The following is a 22,008-nucleotide window of genomic DNA, read 5'->3' on the forward strand; positions in this document are numbered from 1 at the left end:
AAGGAGTTGGATATCACATCTCATGCCATAGGAAGGGTCTCAGGTTTGGTATAAGCATTGAGATATCACATCTTTGCTATCGGAAGGGTCTCAGGATTGGATTGGGAAGGAGTTGGATATCCCTTCTCATGCTATAGGAAGTGTCTCAGGTTGGAATGGGAAGGAGTTGGATATCACATCTCATGTTATAGGAAGGGTCTCAGGATTGGAATGGGAAGGATTTGGATATCACATCTCTTGCTATAGGAAGGGTCTCAGGATTGGAATGGGTAGGAGTTGGATATTACTTTCTTGCTATAGGAAGGGTCTCATGTTTGGAATGGGAAGGAGTTGAATATCACATATGCTATAGTTAGTGTCTCAGGTTTGGAACGGGAAGGAGTTGGATATCACATCTCATGTTATAGGAAGGGTCTCAGGTTTGGTATAAGCATTGAGATATCACATCTCTGCTATCGGAAGCGGCTCAGGATTGGAATGGGAAGGAGTTGGATATCCCATCTCATGTTATAGGAAGAGTCTCTGGTTTGGTATTAGAATCATTGAGATATCACATTGCATGCTGTCGGAAGGGTCTAAGGATTGGAATGGGATGGACTTGGATATCACATCTCATGCTATAGGTAGGCTCTCAGGTTTGGTATAAGCATTGAGATATCACATCTCATGCTATAGGAAGGGTCTCAGGATTGGAATGGGAAGGAATTGGATATCACATCTCATGCTATAGGAAGGGTCTCAGATTTGGTATAAGCATTGAGATATCACATCTCATGCTAAAGGAAGGGTCTCAGGATTGGAATGGGAAGGAGTTGTATATCACATCTCAGGCCATAGGAAGGTTCTCAGGTTTGGTATAAGCATTGAGATATCACATCTCTGCTATCGGAAAGGTCTCAGGATTGGAATGGGAAGGAGTTGGATATCCCATCTCATGTTATAGGAAGGGTCTCAGGTTTGGTATTAGAAGCATAGAGATATCACATCTCATGCTATAGGAAGGGTCTCAGGATTGGAATGGGAAGGACTTGGATGTCACATCTCATGCTATAGGGAGGGTCTCAAGTTTGATATTAGAAGCATTGAGATAACAAATCTCATGATATCGGAAGGGTCTCAGGATTGGAATGGGAAGGAGTTGGATATCACATCTCATGATAAAGGAAGGGTCTAAGGTTTGGAATGGGAAGGATTTGGATATCACATCTCATGTTATAGGACGGGTCTCAGGTTTGGTATTAGAAGCATTGAGATATCAAGTCTCATGGTATAAGAAGGGTCTCAGAATTGGAATGGGAAGGAGTTGGATATCACACCTCAAGCTATAGGAAGGGTCTCAGGATTGGAATGGGAAGGAGTTTGATATCACATCTCATGCCATAGTATGGGTCTCAGGTTTGGTAGAAGCATTGGGATATCACATCTCATGCTATCGGAAGGGTATCAGTATTGGATTTGGAAGAAGTTGGATATCCCATCTCATGCTATAGGAAGGGTCTCAGGTTGGAATGGGAAGGAGTTGGATATCACATTTCATGTTATAGGAAGGGTCTCAGGATTGGAATGGGAAGGACTTGGATATCATATCTCATGCTATAGGACGTGTCTCAGGTTTGTTATTAGAATCATTGAGATATCATATTGCATGCTGTAGGAAGGGTCTAAGGATTGGAATGGGAAGGACCTGGATATCACATCTCATGCTATAGATAGGCTCTTAGGTTTGGAAAGGGAAGGAGTTGGATATCACATTTCATGTTAGAGGAAGGATCTCAGGTTTGGTATTAGAAGCATTGAGATATCACATCTCATGCTATAGGAAGGGTCTCAGGATTGGAATGGGAAGTAGTTGGATATCACATCTCATGCTATAGGAAGGGTCTCAGGTTTGGTATAAGCATTGAGATATCACATCTCATGCTATAGGACGGGTCTCAGGATTGGAATGGAAGGAGTTGGATATCACATCTCATGTTATAGGAAGGATCTCAGGTTTGGTATTAGAAGCATTGAGACATCACATCTCATGCTATAGGAAGGGTCTCAGGGTTGGAATGGGAAGGAGTTGGATATCACAACTCATCCAATAGGAAGGGTCTCAGGTTTGGAATGGGAAGGAATTGGATATCACATCTCATGTTATAGGAAGGATCTCAGGTTTGGTATTAGAAGCATTGAGATATCACATCTCATGCTATAGGAAGGGTCTCAGGATTGGAATGTGAAGGATTTGGATATCACATCTCATGCTAAAGGAAGGGTCTCAGGTTTGGTAGAAGCATTGAGATATCACGTCTCTGCTATCGGAAGGGTCTCAGGATTGGATTGGGAAGGAGTTGGATATCCCTTCTCATGCTATAGGAAGGGTCTCAGGATTTGAATGGCAAGGAGTTGGATATCACATCTCATGCCATAGGAAGGGTCTCAGGTTTGGTATAAGCATTGAGATATCACATCTCTGCTATCGGAAGGGTCTCAGGATTGGAATGGGAAGGAGTTGGATATTCCCATCTCATGTTATAGGAAGGGTCTCAGGTTTGGTATTAGAAGCATTGAGACATCACATCTCATGCTATAGGAAGGGTCTCAGGATTGGAATGGGAAGGACTTGGATATCACATCTCATGCTATAGGGAGGGTCTCAAGTTTGATATTAGAAGCTTTGAGATATCACATCTCATGATATCGCAAGGGTCTCAGGATTGGAATGGGAAGGAGTTGGATATCACATCTCATGATAAAGGAAGGGTCTAAGTTTTGGAAGGGGAAGGATTTGGATATCACATCTCATGCTAAAGGGAGGGTCTCAGGTTTGGAAGGGGAAGGATTTGGATATCACATCTCATGTTATAGGAAGGATCTCAGGTTTGGTATTAGAAGCATTGAGATATCGCATCTCATGCTATAGGAATGGTCTCAGGATTGGAATGGGAAGCAGTTGGATATCACATCTCATGCTATAGGAAGGGTCTCAGGTTTGGTATAAGCATTGAGATATCACATCTCATGCTATAGGACGGGTCTCAGGATTGGAATGGAAGGAGTTGGATATCACATCTCATGTTATAGGAAGGATCTCAGGTTTGGTATTAGAAGCATTGAGACATCACATCTCATGCTATAGGAAGGGTCTCAGGGTTGGAATGGGAAGGAGTTGGATATCACATCTCATCCAATAGGAAGGGTCTCAGGTTTGGAATAGGAAGGAATTGGATATCACATCTCATGTTATAGGAAGGATCTCAGGTTTGGTATTAGAAGCATTGAGATATCACATCTCATGCTATAGGAAGGGTCTCAGGATTGGAATGTGAAGGATTTGGATATCACATCTCATGCTAAAGGAAGGGTCTCAGGTTTGGTAGAAGCATTGAGATATCACGTCTCTGCTATCGGAAGGGTCTCAGGATTGGATTGGGAAGGAGTTGGATATCCCTTCTCATGCTATAGGAAGGGTCTCAAGATTTGAATGGCAAGGAGTTGGATATCACATCTCATGCCATAGGAAGGGTCTCAGGTTTGGTATAAGCATTGAGATATCACATCTTTGCTATCGGAAGGGTCTCAGGATTGGATTGGGAAGGAGTTGGATATCCCTTCTCATGCTATAGGAAGTGTCTCAGGTTGGAATGGGAAGGAGTTGGATATCACATCTCATGCTATAGGGAGGGTCTCAGGATTGGAATGGGAAGGACTTAGATATCACATATCATGCTATAGGGAGGGTCTCAGTTTTGATATTAGAAGCATTGAGATATCACATCTCATGCTATCGGAAGTGTCTCAGGATTGGAATGGGAAGGAGCTGGATATCACATCTCATGCTAAAGGAAGGATCTCAGGTTTGGAACGGGAAGGATTTGGATATCACATCTCATGTTATAGGAAGGGTCTCAGGTTTGGTATAAGCATTGAGATATCACATCTCTGCTATCGGAAGAGTCTCAGGATTGGAATGGGAAGGAGTTGGATATCCCATCTCATGTTATAGGACGGGTCTCAGGTTTGTTATTAGAATCATTGAGATATCATATTGCATGCTGTAGGAAGGGTCTAAGGGTTGGAATGTGAAGGACTTGGATATCACATCTCATGCTATAGATAGGCTCTTAGGTTTGGAAAGGGAAGGAGTTGGATATCACATTTCATGTTAGAGGAAGGATCTCAGGTTTGGTATTAGAAGCATAGAGATATCACATCTCATGCTATAGGAAGGGTCTCAGGATTGGAATGGGAAGCAGTTGGATATCACATCTCATGCTATAGGAAGGGTCTCAGGTTTGGTATAAGCATTGAGATATCACATCTCATGCTATAGGAAGGGTCTCAGGATTGGAATGGGAAGGACTTGGACATCACATCTCATGCTATAGGGAGGGTCTCAAGTTTGATATTAGAAGCTTTGAGATATCACATCTCATGATATCGGAAGGGTCTCAGGATTGGAATGGGAAGGAGTTGGATATCACATCTCATGATAAAGGAAGGGTCTAAGGTTTGGAAGGGGAAGGATTTGGATATCACATCTCATGTTATATTACGGGTCTCAGGTTTGGTATTAGAAGCATTGAGATATCAAGTCTCATAGTATAGGAAGGGTCTCAGAATTGGAATGGGAAGGAGTTGGATATCACATCTCAAGCTATAGGAAGGGTCTCAGGATTGGAATGGGAAGGACTTGGATATCACATCTCATGCTATAGGAAGGCTCTCAGGTTTGGAAGGGGAAAGAGTTGGATATCACATTTCATGTTAGAGGTAGGATCTCAGGTTTGGTATTAGAGGCATTGAGATATCACATCTCATGCTATCAGAAGGGTCTCAGGAATGGAATGGGAAGGAGTTGGATATCACATCTCATGCTAAAGGGAGGGTCTCAGGTTTGGAAGGGGAAGGATTTGGATATCACATCTCATGTTATAGGAAGGATCTCAGGTTTGGTATTAGAAGCATTGAGATATCACATCTCATGCTATAGGAATGGTCTCAGGATTGGAATGGGAAGCAGTTGGATATCACATCTCATGCTATAGGAAGGGTCTCAGGTTTGGTATAAGCATTGAGATATCACATCTCATGCTATAGGACGGGTCTCAGGATTGGAATGGAAGGAGTTGGATATCACATCTCATGTTATAGGAAGGATCTCAGGTTTGGTATTAGAAGCATTGAGACATCACATCTCATGCTATAGGAAGGGTCTCAGGGTTGGAATGGGAAGGAGTTGGATATCACATCTCATCCAATAGGAAGGGTCTCAGGTTTGGAATAGGAAGGAATTGGATATCACATCTCATGTTATAGGAAGGATCTCAGGTTTGGTATTAGAAGCATTGAGATATCACATCTCATGCTATAGGAAGGGTCTCAGGATTGGAATGTGAAGGATTTGGATATCACATCTCATGCTAAAGGAAGGGTCTCAGGTTTGGTAGAAGCATTGAGATATCACGTCTCTGCTATCGGAAGGGTCTCAGGATTGGATTGGGAAGGAGTTGGATATCCCTTCTCATGCTATAGGAAGGGTCTCAAGATTTGAATGGCAAGGAGTTGGATATCACATCTCATGCCATAGGAAGGGTCTCAGGTTTGGTATAAGCATTGAGATATCACATCTTTGCTATCGGAAGGGTCTCAGGATTGGATTGGGAAGGAGTTGGATATCCCTTCTCATGCTATAGGAAGTGTCTCAGGTTGGAATGGGAAGGAGTTGGATATCACATCTCATGTTATAGGAAGGGTCTCAGGATTGGAATGGGAAGGATTTGGATATCACATCTCTTGCTATAGGAAGGGTCTCAGGATTGGAATGGGTAGGAGTTGGATATTACTTTCTTGCTATAGGAAGGGTCTCATGTTTGGAATGGGAAGGAGTTGAATATCACATATGCTATAGTTAGTGTCTCAGGTTTGGAACGGGAAGGAGTTGGATATCACATCTCATGTTATAGGAAGGGTCTCAGGTTTGGTATAAGCATTGAGATATCACATCTCTGCTATCGGAAGCGGCTCAGGATTGGAATGGGAAGGAGTTGGATATCCCATCTCATGTTATAGGAAGAGTCTCTGGTTTGGTATTAGAATCATTGAGATATCACATCGCATGCTGTCGGAAGGGTCTAAGGATTGGAATGGGATGGACTTGGATATCACATCTCATGCTATAGGTAGGCTCTCAGGTTTGGTATAAGCATTGAGATATCACATCTCATGCTATAGGAAGGGTCTCAGGATTGGAATGGGAAGGAATTGGATATCACATCTCATGCTATAGGAAGGGTCTCAGATTTGGTATAAGCATTGAGATATCACATCTCATGCTAAAGGAAGGGTCTCAGGATTGGAATGGGAAGGAGTTGTATATCACATCTCAGGCCATAGGAAGGTTCTCAGGTTTGGTATAAGCATTGAGATATCACATCTCTGCTATCGGAAAGGTCTCAGGATTGGAATGGGAAGGAGTTGGATATCCCATCTCATGTTATAGGAAGGGTCTCAGGTTTGGTATTAGAAGCATAGAGATATCACATCTCATGCTATAGGAAGGGTCTCAGGATTGGAATGGGAAGGACTTGGATGTCACATCTCATGCTATAGGGAGGGTCTCAAGTTTGATATTAGAAGCATTGAGATAACAAATCTCATGATATCGGAAGGGTCTCAGGATTGGAATGGGAAGGAGTTGGATATCACATCTCATGATAAAGGAAGGGTCTAAGGTTTGGAATGGGAAGGATTTGGATATCACATCTCATGTTATAGGACGGGTCTCAGGTTTGGTATTAGAAGCATTGAGATATCAAGTCTCATGGTATAAGAAGGGTCTCAGAATTGGAATGGGAAGGAGTTGGATATCACACCTCAAGCTATAGGAAGGGTCTCAGGATTGGAATGGGAAGGAGTTTGATATCACATCTCATGCCATAGTATGGGTCTCAGGTTTGGTAGAAGCATTGGGATATCACATCTCATGCTATCGGAAGGGTATCAGTATTGGATTTGGAAGAAGTTGGATATCCCATCTCATGCTATAGGAAGGGTCTCAGGTTGGAATGGGAAGGAGTTGGATATCACATTTCATGTTATAGGAAGGGTCTCAGGATTGGAATGGGAAGGACTTGGATATCATATCTCATGCTATAGGACGTGTCTCAGGTTTGTTATTAGAATCATTGAGATATCATATTGCATGCTGTAGGAAGGGTCTAAGGATTGGAATGGGAAGGACCTGGATATCACATCTCATGCTATAGATAGGCTCTTAGGTTTGGAAAGGGAAGGAGTTGGATATCACATTTCATGTTAGAGGAAGGATCTCAGGTTTGGTATTAGAAGCATTGAGATATCACATCTCATGCTATAGGAAGGGTCTCAGGATTGGAATGGGAAGTAGTTGGATATCACATCTCATGCTATAGGAAGGGTCTCAGGTTTGGTATAAGCATTGAGATATCACATCTCATGCTATAGGACGGGTCTCAGGATTGGAATGGAAGGAGTTGGATATCACATCTCATGTTATAGGAAGGATCTCAGGTTTGGTATTAGAAGCATTGAGACATCACATCTCATGCTATAGGAAGGGTCTCAGGGTTGGAATGGGAAGGAGTTGGATATCACAACTCATCCAATAGGAAGGGTCTCAGGTTTGGAATGGGAAGGAATTGGATATCACATCTCATGTTATAGGAAGGATCTCAGGTTTGGTATTAGAAGCATTGAGATATCACATCTCATGCTATAGGAAGGGTCTCAGGATTGGAATGTGAAGGATTTGGATATCACATCTCATGCTAAAGGAAGGGTCTCAGGTTTGGTAGAAGCATTGAGATATCACGTCTCTGCTATCGGAAGGGTCTCAGGATTGGATTGGGAAGGAGTTGGATATCCCTTCTCATGCTATAGGAAGGGTCTCAGGATTTGAATGGCAAGGAGTTGGATATCACATCTCATGCCATAGGAAGGGTCTCAGGTTTGGTATAAGCATTGAGATATCACATCTCTGCTATCGGAAGGGTCTCAGGATTGGAATGGGAAGGAGTTGGATATTCCCATCTCATGTTATAGGAAGGGTCTCAGGTTTGGTATTAGAAGCATTGAGACATCACATCTCATGCTATAGGAAGGGTCTCAGGATTGGAATGGGAAGGACTTGGATATCACATCTCATGCTATAGGGAGGGTCTCAAGTTTGATATTAGAAGCTTTGAGATATCACATCTCATGATATCGCAAGGGTCTCAGGATTGGAATGGGAAGGAGTTGGATATCACATCTCATGATAAAGGAAGGGTCTAAGTTTTGGAAGGGGAAGGATTTGGATATCACATCTCATGCTAAAGGGAGGGTCTCAGGTTTGGAAGGGGAAGGATTTGGATATCACATCTCATGTTATAGGAAGGATCTCAGGTTTGGTATTAGAAGCATTGAGATATCGCATCTCATGCTATAGGAATGGTCTCAGGATTGGAATGGGAAGCAGTTGGATATCACATCTCATGCTATAGGAAGGGTCTCAGGTTTGGTATAAGCATTGAGATATCACATCTCATGCTATAGGACGGGTCTCAGGATTGGAATGGAAGGAGTTGGATATCACATCTCATGTTATAGGAAGGATCTCAGGTTTGGTATTAGAAGCATTGAGACATCACATCTCATGCTATAGGAAGGGTCTCAGGGTTGGAATGGGAAGGAGTTGGATATCACATCTCATCCAATAGGAAGGGTCTCAGGTTTGGAATAGGAAGGAATTGGATATCACATCTCATGTTATAGGAAGGATCTCAGGTTTGGTATTAGAAGCATTGAGATATCACATCTCATGCTATAGGAAGGGTCTCAGGATTGGAATGTGAAGGATTTGGATATCACATCTCATGCTAAAGGAAGGGTCTCAGGTTTGGTAGAAGCATTGAGATATCACGTCTCTGCTATCGGAAGGGTCTCAGGATTGGATTGGGAAGGAGTTGGATATCCCTTCTCATGCTATAGGAAGGGTCTCAAGATTTGAATGGCAAGGAGTTGGATATCACATCTCATGCCATAGGAAGGGTCTCAGGTTTGGTATAAGCATTGAGATATCACATCTTTGCTATCGGAAGGGTCTCAGGATTGGATTGGGAAGGAGTTGGATATCCCTTCTCATGCTATAGGAAGTGTCTCAGGTTGGAATGGGAAGGAGTTGGATATCACATCTCATGTTATAGGAAGGGTCTCAGGATTGGAATGGGAAGGATTTGGATATCACATCTCTTGCTATAGGAAGGGTCTCAGGATTGGAATGGGTAGGAGTTGGATATTACTTTCTTGCTATAGGAAGGGTCTCATGTTTGGAATGGGAAGGAGTTGAATATCACATATGCTATAGTTAGTGTCTCAGGTTTGGAACGGGAAGGAGTTGGATATCACATCTCATGTTATAGGAAGGGTCTCAGGTTTGGTATAAGCATTGAGATATCACATCTCTGCTATCGGAAGCGGCTCAGGATTGGAATGGGAAGGAGTTGGATATCCCATCTCATGTTATAGGAAGAGTCTCTGGTTTGGTATTAGAATCATTGAGATATCACATCGCATGCTGTCGGAAGGGTCTAAGGATTGGAATGGGATGGACTTGGATATCACATCTCATGCTATAGGTAGGCTCTCAGGTTTGGTATAAGCATTGAGATATCACATCTCATGCTATAGGAAGGGTCTCAGGATTGGAATGGGAAGGAATTGGATATCACATCTCATGCTATAGGAAGGGTCTCAGATTTGGTATAAGCATTGAGATATCACATCTCATGCTAAAGGAAGGGTCTCAGGATTGGAATGGGAAGGAGTTGTATATCACATCTCAGGCCATAGGAAGGTTCTCAGGTTTGGTATAAGCATTGAGATATCACATCTCTGCTATCGGAAAGGTCTCAGGATTGGAATGGGAAGGAGTTGGATATCCCATCTCATGTTATAGGAAGGGTCTCAGGTTTGGTATTAGAAGCATAGAGATATCACATCTCATGCTATAGGAAGGGTCTCAGGATTGGAATGGGAAGGACTTGGATGTCACATCTCATGCTATAGGGAGGGTCTCAAGTTTGATATTAGAAGCATTGAGATAACAAATCTCATGATATCGGAAGGGTCTCAGGATTGGAATGGGAAGGAGTTGGATATCACATCTCATGATAAAGGAAGGGTCTAAGGTTTGGAATGGGAAGGATTTGGATATCACATCTCATGTTATAGGACGGGTCTCAGGTTTGGTATTAGAAGCATTGAGATATCAAGTCTCATGGTATAAGAAGGGTCTCAGAATTGGAATGGGAAGGAGTTGGATATCACACCTCAAGCTATAGGAAGGGTCTCAGGATTGGAATGGGAAGGAGTTTGATATCACATCTCATGCCATAGTATGGGTCTCAGGTTTGGTAGAAGCATTGGGATATCACATCTCATGCTATCGGAAGGGTATCAGTATTGGATTTGGAAGAAGTTGGATATCCCATCTCATGCTATAGGAAGGGTCTCAGGTTGGAATGGGAAGGAGTTGGATATCACATTTCATGTTATAGGAAGGGTCTCAGGATTGGAATGGGAAGGACTTGGATATCATATCTCATGCTATAGGACGTGTCTCAGGTTTGTTATTAGAATCATTGAGATATCATATTGCATGCTGTAGGAAGGGTCTAAGGATTGGAATGGGAAGGACCTGGATATCACATCTCATGCTATAGATAGGCTCTTAGGTTTGGAAAGGGAAGGAGTTGGATATCACATTTCATGTTAGAGGAAGGATCTCAGGTTTGGTATTAGAAGCATTGAGATATCACATCTCATGCTATAGGAAGGGTCTCAGGATTGGAATGGGAAGTAGTTGGATATCACATCTCATGCTATAGGAAGGGTCTCAGGTTTGGTATAAGCATTGAGATATCACATCTCATGCTATAGGACGGGTCTCAGGATTGGAATGGAAGGAGTTGGATATCACATCTCATGTTATAGGAAGGATCTCAGGTTTGGTATCAGAAGCATTGAGACATCACATCTCATGCTATAGGAAGGGTCTCAGGGTTGGAATGGGAAGGAGTTGGATATCACAACTCATCCAATAGGAAGGGTCTCAGGTTTGGAATGGGAAGGAATTGGATATCACATCTCATGTTATAGGAAGGATCTCAGTTTTGGTATTAGAAGCATTGAGATATCACATCTCATGCTATAGGAAGGGTCTCAGGATTGGAATGTGAAGGATTTGGATATCACATCTCATGCTAAAGGAAGGGTCTCAGGTTTGGTAGAAGCATTGAGATATCACGTCTCTGCTATCGGAAGGGTCTCAGGATTGGATTGGGAAGGAGTTGGATATCCCTTCTCATGCTATAGGAAGGGTCTCAGGATTTGAATGGCAAGGAGTTGGATATCACATCTCATGCCATAGGAAGGGTCTCAGGTTTGGTATAAGCATTGAGATATCACATCTCTGCTATCGGAAGGGTCTCAGGATTGGAATGGGAAGGAGTTGGATATTCCCATCTCATGTTATAGGAAGGGTCTCAGGTTTGGTATTAGAAGCATTGAGACATCACATCTCATGCTATAGGAAGGGTCTCAGGATTGGAATGGGAAGGACTTGGATATCACATCTCATGCTATAGGGAGGGTCTCAAGTTTGATATTAGAAGCTTTGAGATATCACATCTCATGATATCGCAAGGGTCTCAGGATTGGAATGGGAAGGAGTTGGATATCACATCTCATGATAAAGGAAGGGTCTAAGTTTTGGAAGGGGAAGGATTTGGATATCACATCTCATGTTATATTACGGGTCTCAGGTTTGGTATTAGAAGCATTGAGATATCAAGTCTCAGAGTATAGGAAGGGTCTCAGAATTGGAATGGGAAGGAGTTGGATATCACATCTCAAGCTATAGGAAGGGTCTCAGGATTGGAATGGGAAGGACTTGGATATCACATCTCATGCTATAGGAAGGCTCTCAGGTTTGGAAGGGGAAAGAGTTGGATATCACATTTCATGTTAGAGGTAGGATCTCAGGTTTGGCATTAGAGGCATTGAGATATCACATCTCATGCTATCAGAAGGGTCTCAGGAATGGAATGGGAAGGAGTTGGATATCACATCTCATGCTAAAGAGAGGGTCTCAGGTTTGGAAGGGGAAGGATTTGGATATCAAATCTCATGTTATAGGAAGGATCTCAGGTTTGGTATTAGAAGCATTGAGATATCACATCTCATGCTATCGGAAGGATCTCAGGTTTGGTATTAGAAGCATTGAGATATCACATCTCATGCTATCAGAAGGGTCTCAGGATTGGAATGGGAAGCATTTGGATATCACATCTCATGTTATCGGAAGGATCTCACGTTTGGTATTAGAAGTATTGAGATATCATATCTCATGCTATAGGAAGGGTCTCAGGATTGGAATGGGAAGGAGTTGGATATTCCCATCTCATGTTATAGGGAGGGTCTCAAGTTTGATATTAGAAGCATTGAAATATCACATTTCATGATATCGGAAGGGTCTCAAGATTGGAATGGGAAGGAGTTGGCTATCACATCTCATGATAAAGGAAGGGTCTAAGGTTTGGAAGGGGAAGGATTTGGATATCACATCTCATGTTATAGGACGGGTCTCAGGTTTGGTATTAGAAGCATTGAGATATCAAGTCTCATGGTATAGGAAGGGTCTCAGAATTGGAATGGGAAGGAGTTGGATATCACATCTCAAGCTTTAGGAAGGGTCTCAGGATTAGAATGGGAAGGAGTTTGATATCACATCTCATGCCATAGTATGGGTCTCAGGTTTGGTAGAAGCATTGGGATATCAGATCTCATGCTATCGGAAGGGTATCGGGATTGGATTTGGAAGGAGTTGGATATCCCATCTCATGCTATAGGAAGGGTCTCAGGTTGGAATGGGAAGGAGTTGGATAGCACATCTCATGTTATAGGAAGGGTCTCAGGATTGGAATGGGAAGGACTTGGATATCACATCTCATGCTATAGGAAGGCTCTCAGGTTTGCAAGGGGAAAGAGTTGGATATCACATTTCATGTTAGAGGTAGGATCTCAGGTTTGGTATTAGAAGTATTGAGATATCACATCTCATGCTATCAGAAGGATCTCAGGTTTGGTATAGAAGCATTGAGATATCATATCTTATGCTATCAGAAGAGTCTCAGGATTGGAATGGGAAGGAGTTGGATATCACATCTCATGCTAAAGGGAGGGTCTCAGGTTTGGAAGATAAGGATTTGGATATCACATCTCATGTTATAGGAAGGATCTCAGGTTTGGTATTAGAAGTATTGAGATATCACATCTCATGCTATCGGAAGGATCTCAGGTTTGGTATAGAAGCATTGAGATATCATATCTTATGCTATCAGAAGGGTCTCAGGATTGGAATGGGAAGGAGTTGGATATCACATCTCATGCTAAAGGGAGGGTCTCAGGTTTGGAAGGGGAAGGATTTGGATATCACATCTCATGTTATAGGATGGATCTCAGGTTTGGTATTAGAAGTATTGAGATATCACATCTCATGTTATCGGAAGGATCTCAGGTTTGGTATTAGAAGTATTGAGATATCACCTCTCATGCTATAGGAAGGGTCTCAGGATTGGAATGGGAAGGAGTTGGATATCACATCTCACGCTAAAGGAAGGGTCTCAGGTTTGGTAGAAGCATTGAGATATCACATCTCATGCTATAGGAAGGGTCTCAGGATTGGAATGGGAAGGACTTAGATATCACATATCATGCTATAGGGAGGGTCTCAGTTTTGATATTAGAAGCATTGAGATATCACATCTCATGCTATCGGAAGTGTCTCAGGATTGGAATGGGAAGGAGCTGGATATCACATCTCATGCTAAAGGAAGGGTCTCAGGTTTGGAACGGGAAGGAGTTGGATATCACATCTCATGTTATAGGAAGGGTCTCAGGTTTGGTATAAACATTGAGATATCACATCTCTGCTATCGGAAGTGTCTCAGGATTGGAATGGGAAGGAGTTGGATATCCCATCTCATGTTATAGGACGGGTCTCAGGTTTTTTATTAGAATCATTGAGATATCATATTGCATGCTGTAGGAAGGGTCTAAGGATTGGAATGGGAAGGACTTGGATATCACATCTCATGCTATAGATAGGCTCTCAGGTTTGGAAAGTGAAGGAGTTGGATATCACATTTCATGTTAGAGGAAGGATCTCAGGTTTGGTATTAGAGGCATTGAGATATCACATCTCAGGCTATAGGAAGGGTCTCAGGATTGGAATGGGAAGGAGTTGGATATCACATCTCATGCTATAGGGAGGGTCTCAAGTTTGATATTAGAAGCTTTGAGATATCACATCTCATGATATCGGAAGGGTCTCAGGATTGGAATGGGAAGGAGTTGGATATCACATCTCATGATAAAGGAAGGGTCTAAGGTTTGGAAGGGGAAGGATTTGGATATCACATCTCATGTTATATTACGGGTCTCAGGTTTGGTATTAGAAGCATTGAGATATCAAGTCTCATAGTATAGGAAGGGTCTCAGAATTGGAATGGGAAGGAGTTGGATATCACATCTCAAGCTATAGGAAGGGTCTCAGGATTGGAATGGGAAGGACTTGGATATCACATCTCATGCTATAGGAAGGCTCTCAGGTTTGGAAGGGGAAAGAGTTGGATATCACATTTCATGTTAGAGGTAGGATCTCAGGTTTGGTATTAGAGGCATTGAGATATCACATCTCATGCTATCAGAAGGGTCTCAGGAATGGAATGGGAAGGAGTTGGATATCACATCTCATGCTAAAGGGAGGGTCTCAGGTTTGGAAGGGGAAGGATTTGGATATCACATCTCATGTTATAGGAAGGATCTCAGGTTTGGTATTAGAAGCATTGAGATATCACATCTCATGCTATCGGAAGGATCTCAGGTTTGGTATTAGAAGCATTGAGATATCACATCTCATGCTATCAGAAGAGTCTCAGGAATGGAATAGGAAGGAGTTGGATATCACATCTCATGCTAAAGGGAGGGTCTCAGGTTTGGAAGGGGAAGGATTTGGATATCACATCTCATGTTATCGGAAGGATCTCACGTTTGGTATTAGAAGTATTGAGATATCATATCTCATGCTATAGGAAGGGTCTCAGGATTGGAATGGGAAGGAGTTGGATATCACATCTCATGCTATAGGGAGGGTCTCAGGATTGGAATGGGAAGGACTTAGATATCACATATCATGCTATAGGGAGGGTCTCAGTTTTGATATTAGAAGCATTGAGATATCACATCTCATGCTATCGGAAGTGTCTCAGGATTGGAATGGGAAGGAGCTGGATATCACATCTCATGCTAAAGGAAGGGTCTCAGGTTTGGAACGGGAAGGATTTGGATATCACATCTCATGTTATAGGAAGGGTCTCAGGTTTGGTATAAGCATTGAGATATCACATCTCTGCTATCGGAAGAGTCTCAGGATTGGAATGGGAAGGAGTTGGATATCCCATCTCATGTTATAGGACGGGTCTCAGGTTTGTTATTAGAATCATTGAGATATCATATTGCATGCTGTAGGAAGGGTCTAAGGGTTGGAATGTGAAGGACTTGGATATCACATCTCATGCTATAGATAGGCTCTTAGGTTTGGAAAGGGAAGGAGTTGGATATCACATTTCATGTTAGAGGAAGGATCTCAGGTTTGGTATTAGAAGCATAGAGATATCACATCTCATGCTATAGGAAGGGTCTCAGGATTGGAATGGGAAGCAGTTGGATATCACATCTCATGCTATAGGAAGGGTCTCAGGTTTGGTATAAGCATTGAGATATCACATCTCATGCTATAGGAAGGGTCTCAGGATTGGAATGGGAAGGACTTGGATATCACATCTCATGCTATAGGGAGGGTCTCAAGTTTGATATTAGAAGCTTTGAGATATCACATCTCATGATATCGGAAGGGTCTCAGGATTGGAATGGGAAGGAGTTGGATATCACATCTCATGATAAAGGAAGGGTCTAAGGTTTGGAAGGGGAAGGATTTGGATATCACATCTCATGTTATATTACGGGTCTCAGGTTTGGTATTAGAAGCATTGAGATATCAAGTCTCATAGTATAAGAAGGGTCTCAGAATTGGAATGGGAAGGAGTTGGATATCACATCTCAAGCTATAGGAAGGGTCTCAGGATTGGAATGGGAAGGACTTGGATATCACATCTCATGCTATAGGAAGGCTCTCAGGTTTGGAAGGGGAAAGAGTTGGATATCACATTTCATGTTAGAGGTAGGATCTCAGGTTTGGTATTAGAGGCATTGAGATATCACATCTCATGCTATCAGAAGGGTCTCAGGAATGGAATGGGAAGGAGTTGGATATCACATCTCATGCTAAAGGGAGGGTCTCAGGTTTGGAAGGGGAAGGATTTGGATATCACATCTCATGTTATAGGAAGGATCTCAGGTTTGGTATTAGAAGCATTGAGATATCACATCTCATGCTATCGGAAGGATCTCAGGTTTCGTATTAGAAGCATTGAGATATCACATCTCATGCTATCAGAAGAGTCTCAGGATTGGAATAGGAAGGAGTTGGATATCACATCTCATGCTAAAGGGAGGGTCTCAGGTTTGGAAGGGGAAGGATTTGGATATCACATCTCATGTTATCGGAAGGATCTCACGTTTGGTATTAGAAGTATTGAGATATCATATCTCATGCTATAGGAAGGGTCTCAGGATTGGAATGGGAAGGAGTTGGATATCACATCTCATGCTATAGGGAGGGTCTCAGGATTGGAATGGGAAGGACTTAGATATCACATATCATGCTATAGGGAGGGTCTCAGTTTTGATATTAGAAGCATTGAGATATCACATCTCATGCTATCGGAAGAGTCTCAGGATTGGAATGGGAAGGAGCTGGATATCACATCTCATGCTAAAGGAAGGGTCTCAGGTTTGGAACGGGAAGGATTTGGATATCACATCTCATGTTATAGGAAGGGTCTCAGGTTTGGTATAAGCATTGAGATATCACATCTCTGCTATCGGAAGAGTCTCAGGATTGGAATGGGAAGGAGTTGAATATCCCATCTCATGTTATAGGACGGGTCTCAGGTTTGTTATTAGAATCATTGAGATATCATATTGCATGCTGTAAGAAGGGTCTAAGGGTTGGAATGTGAAGGACTTGGATATCACATCTCATGCTATAGATAGGCTCTTAGGTTTGGAAAGGGAAGGAGTTGGATATCACATTTCATGTTAGAGGAAGGATCTCAGGTTTGGTATTAGAAGCATAGAGATATCACATCTCATGCTATAGGAAGGGTCTCAGGATTGGAATGGGAAGCAGTTGGATATCACATCTCATGCTATAGGAAGTGTCTCAGGATTGGAATGGGAAGGACTTGGGTATCACATCTCATGCTATAGGGAGGGTCTCAAGTTTGATATTAGAAGCATTGAGATAGTTGGATATCACATCTCATGCTATAGGAAGGGTCTCAGGATTGGAATGGGAAGCAGTTGGATATCACATCTCATGCTATAGGAAGTGTCTCAGGATTGGAATGGGAAGGACTTGGGTATCACATCTCATGCTATAGGAAGGGTCTCAGGATTGGAATGGGAAGGAGTTGGATATCACATCTCATGCTATAGGAAGGGTCTCAGGTTTGGTATAAGCAGTGAGATATCACATCTCATGCTATAGGAAGTGTCTCAGGATTGGAATGGGAAGGAGTTGGATATCACATCTCATGTTATAGGAAGGATCTCAGGTTTGGTATAAGCATTGAGATATCACATCTCATGCTATAGGAAGGGTCTCAGGATTGGAATGGGAAGGACTTAGATATCACATATCATGCTATAGGGAGGGTCTCAGTTTTGATATTAGAAGCATTGAGATATCACATCTCATGCTATCGGAAGTGTCTCAGGATTGGAATGGGAAGGAGCTGGATATCACATCTCATGCTAAAGGAAGGGTCTCAGGTTTGGAACGGGAAGGAGTTGGATATCACATCTCATGTTATAGGAAGGGTCTCAGGTTTGGAACGGGAAGGAGTTGGATATCACATCTCATGTTATAGGAAGGGTCTCAGGATTGGAATGGGAAGGAGTTGGATATCACATCTCATGTTATAGGAAGGGTCTCAGGATTGGAATGGGAAGGACTTAGATATCACATATCATGCTATAGGGAGGGTCTCAGTTTTGATATTAGAAGCATTGAGATATCACATCTCATGCTATCGGAAGTGTCTCAGGATTGGAATGGGAAGGAGCTGGATATCACATCTCATGCTAAAGGAAGGGTCTCAGGATTGGAATGGGAAGGAGTTGGATATCCCATCTCATGTTATAGGACGGGTCTCAGGTTTTTTATTAGAATCATTGAGATATCATATTGCATGCTGTAGGAAGGGCCTAAGGATTGGAATGGGAAGGACTTGGATATCACATCTCATGCTATAGATAGGCTCTCAGGTTTGGAAAGTGAAGGAGTTGGATATCACATTTCATGTTAGAGGAAGGATCTCAGGTTTGGTATTACAGGCATTGAGATATCACATCTCAGGCTATAGGAAGGGTCTCAGGATTGGAATGGGAAGGAGTTGGATATCACATCTCATGCTATAGGAAGGGTCTCAGGTTTGGTATAAGCATTGAGATATCACATCTCATGCTATAGGAAGGGTCCAGGATTGGAATGGAAGGAGTTGGATATCACATCTCATGTTATAGGAAGGATCTCAGGTTTGGTATTAGAAGCATTGAGACATCACATCTCATGCTATAGGAAGGGTCTCAGGATTGGAATGGGAAGGAGTTGGATATCACATCTCATGCTATAGGAAGGGTCTCAGGATTGGAATGGGAAGGAGTTGAATATGACATCTCATGCCGTAGGAAGGGTCTCAGGTTTGGTATAAACATTGAGATATCACATCTCTGCTATCAAAAGGGTCTCAGGATTGGAATGGGAAGGAGTTGGATATCCCATCTCATGTTATAGGAATAGTCTCAGGTTTGTTATTAGAAGCATTGAGATATCACATCTCATGCTATAGGAAGTGTCTCAGGATTGGAATGGGAAGGACTTGGATATCACATCTCATGCTATAGGTAGGGTCTAAAGTTTGATATTAGAAGCATTGAGATATCACATCTCATGCTATAGGAAGGGTCTGAGGATTGGAATGGGAAGGAGTTGGATATCACATCTCATGCTATGGGAAGGGTCTCAGGTTTGGTATAAGCAGTGCGATATCACATCTCATGCTATAGGAAGTGTCTCAGGATTGGAATGGGAAGGAGTTGGATATCACATCTCATGTTATAGGAAGGATCTCAGGTTTGGTATAAGCATTGAGATATCACATCTCTGCTATCGGAAGGGTCTCAGGATTGGAATGGGAAGGAGTTGGATATTCCCATCTCATGTTATAGGAAGGGTCTCAGGTTTGGTATTAGAAGCATTGAGATATCACATCTCATGCTATAGGAAGGGTCTCAGGATTGGAATGGGAAGGACTTGGATATCACATCTCATGCTATAGGGAGGGTCTCAAGTTTGATATTAGAAGCTTTGAGATATCACATCTCATGATATCGGAAGGGTCTCAGGATTGGAATGGGAAGGAGTTGGATATCACATCTCATGATAAAGGAAGGGTCTAAGGTTTGGAAGGGGAAGGATTTGGATATCACATCTCATGTTATATTACGGGTCTCAGGTTTGGTATTAGAAGCATTGAGATATCAAGTCTCATAGTATAGGAAGGGTCTCAGAATTGGAATGGGAAGGAGTTGGATATCACATCTCAAGCTATAGGAAGGGTCTCAGGATTGGAATGGGAAGGACTTGGATATCACATCTCATGCTATAGGAAGGCTCTCAGGTTTGGAAGGGGAAAGAGTTGGATATCACATTTCATGTTAGAGGTAGGATCTCAGGTTTGGTATTAGAGGCATTGAGATATCACATCTCATGCTATCAGAAGGGTCTCAGGAATGGAATGGGAAGGAGTTGGATATCACATCTCATGCTAAAGGGAGGGTCTCAGGTTTGGAAGGGGAAGGATTTGGATATCACATCTCATGTTATAGGAAGGATCTCAGGTTTGGTATTAGAAGCATTGAGATATCACATCTCATGCTATCGGAAGGATCTCAGGTTTGGTATTAGAAGCATTGAGATATCACATCTCATGCTATCAGAAGAGTCTCAGGATTGGAATAGGAAGGAGTTGGATATCACATCTCATGCTAAAGGGAGGGTCTCAGGTTTGGAAGGGGAAGGATTTGGATATCACATCTCATGTTATCGGAAGGATCTCACGTTTGGTATTAGAAGTATTGAGATATCATATCTCATGCTATAGGAAGGGTCTCAGGATTGGAATGGGAAGGAGTTGGATATCACATCTCATGCTATAGGGAGGGTCTCAGGATTGGAATGGGAAGGACTTAGATATCACATATCATGCTATAGGGAGGGTCTCAGTTTTGATATTAGAAGCATTGAGATATCACATCTCATGCTATCGGAAGTGTCTCAGGATTGGAATGGGAAGGAGCTGGATATCACATCTCATGCTAAAGGAAGGGTCTCAGGTTTGGAACGGGAAGTATTTGGATATCACATCTCATGTTATAGGAAGGGTCTCAGGTTTGGTATAAGCATTGAGATATCACATCTCTGCTATCGGAAGAGTCTCAGGATTGGAATGGGAAGGAGTTGGATATCCCATCTCATGTTATAGGACGGGTCTCAGGTTTGTTATTAGAATCATTGAGATATCATATTGCATGCTGTAGGAAGGGTCTAAGGGTTGGAATGTGAAGGACTTGGATATCACATCTCATGCTATAGATAGGCTCTTAGGTTTGGAAAGGGAAGGAGTTGGATATCACATTTCATGTTAGAGGAAGGATCTCAGGTTTGGTATTAGAAGCATAGAGATATCACATCTCATGCTATAGGAAGGGTCTCAGGATTGGAATGGGAAGCAGTTGGATATCACATCTCATGCTATAGGAAGGGTCTCAGGTTTGGTATAAGCATAGAGATATCACATCTCATGCTATAGGAAGGGTCTCAGGATTGGAATGGGAAGCAGTTGGATATCACATCTCATGCTATAGGAAGTGTCTCAGGATTGGAATGGGAAGGACTTGGGTATCACATCTCATGCTATAGGGAGGGTCTCAAGTTTGATATTAGAAGCATTGAGATAGTTGGATATCACATCTCATGCTATAGGAAGGGTCTCAGGATTGGAATGGGAAGCAGTTGGATATCACATCTCATGCTATAGGAAGTGTCTCAGGATTGGAATGGGAAGGACTTGGGTATCACATCTCATGCTATAGGAAGGGTCTCAGGATTGGAATGGGAAGGAGTTGGATATCACATCTCATGCTATAGGAAGGGTCTCAGGTTTGGTATAAGCAGTGAGATATCACATCTCATGCTATAGGAAGTGTCTCAGGATTGGAATGGGAAGGAGTTGGATATCACATCTCATGTTATAGGAAGGATCTCAGGTTTGGTATAAGCATTGAGATATCACATCTCATGCTATAGGAAGGGTCTCAGGATTGGAATGGGAAGGACTTAGATATCACATATCATGCTATAGGGAGGGTCTCAGTTTTGATATTAGAAGCATTGAGATATCACATCTCATGCTATCGGAAGTGTCTCAGGATTGGAATGGGAAGGAGCTGGATATCACATCTCATGCTAAAGGAAGGGTCTCAGGTTTGGAACGGGAAGGAGTTGGATATCACATCTCATGTTATAGGAAGGGTCTCAGGTTTGGTATAAACATTGAGATATCACATCTCTGCTATCGGAAGTGTCTCAGGATTGGAATGGGAAGGAGTTGGATATCCCATCTCATGTTATAGGACGGGTCTCAGGTTTTTTATTAGAATCATTGAGATATCATATTGCATGCTGTAGGAAGGGCC

Source organism: Ambystoma mexicanum, chromosome 5q, assembly GCF_040938575.1.
Source record: "Ambystoma mexicanum isolate Mex_15411 chromosome 5q, UKY_AmexF1_1, whole genome shotgun sequence".
In the NCBI taxonomy this organism is placed as follows: domain Eukaryota; kingdom Metazoa; phylum Chordata; class Amphibia; order Caudata; family Ambystomatidae; genus Ambystoma; species Ambystoma mexicanum.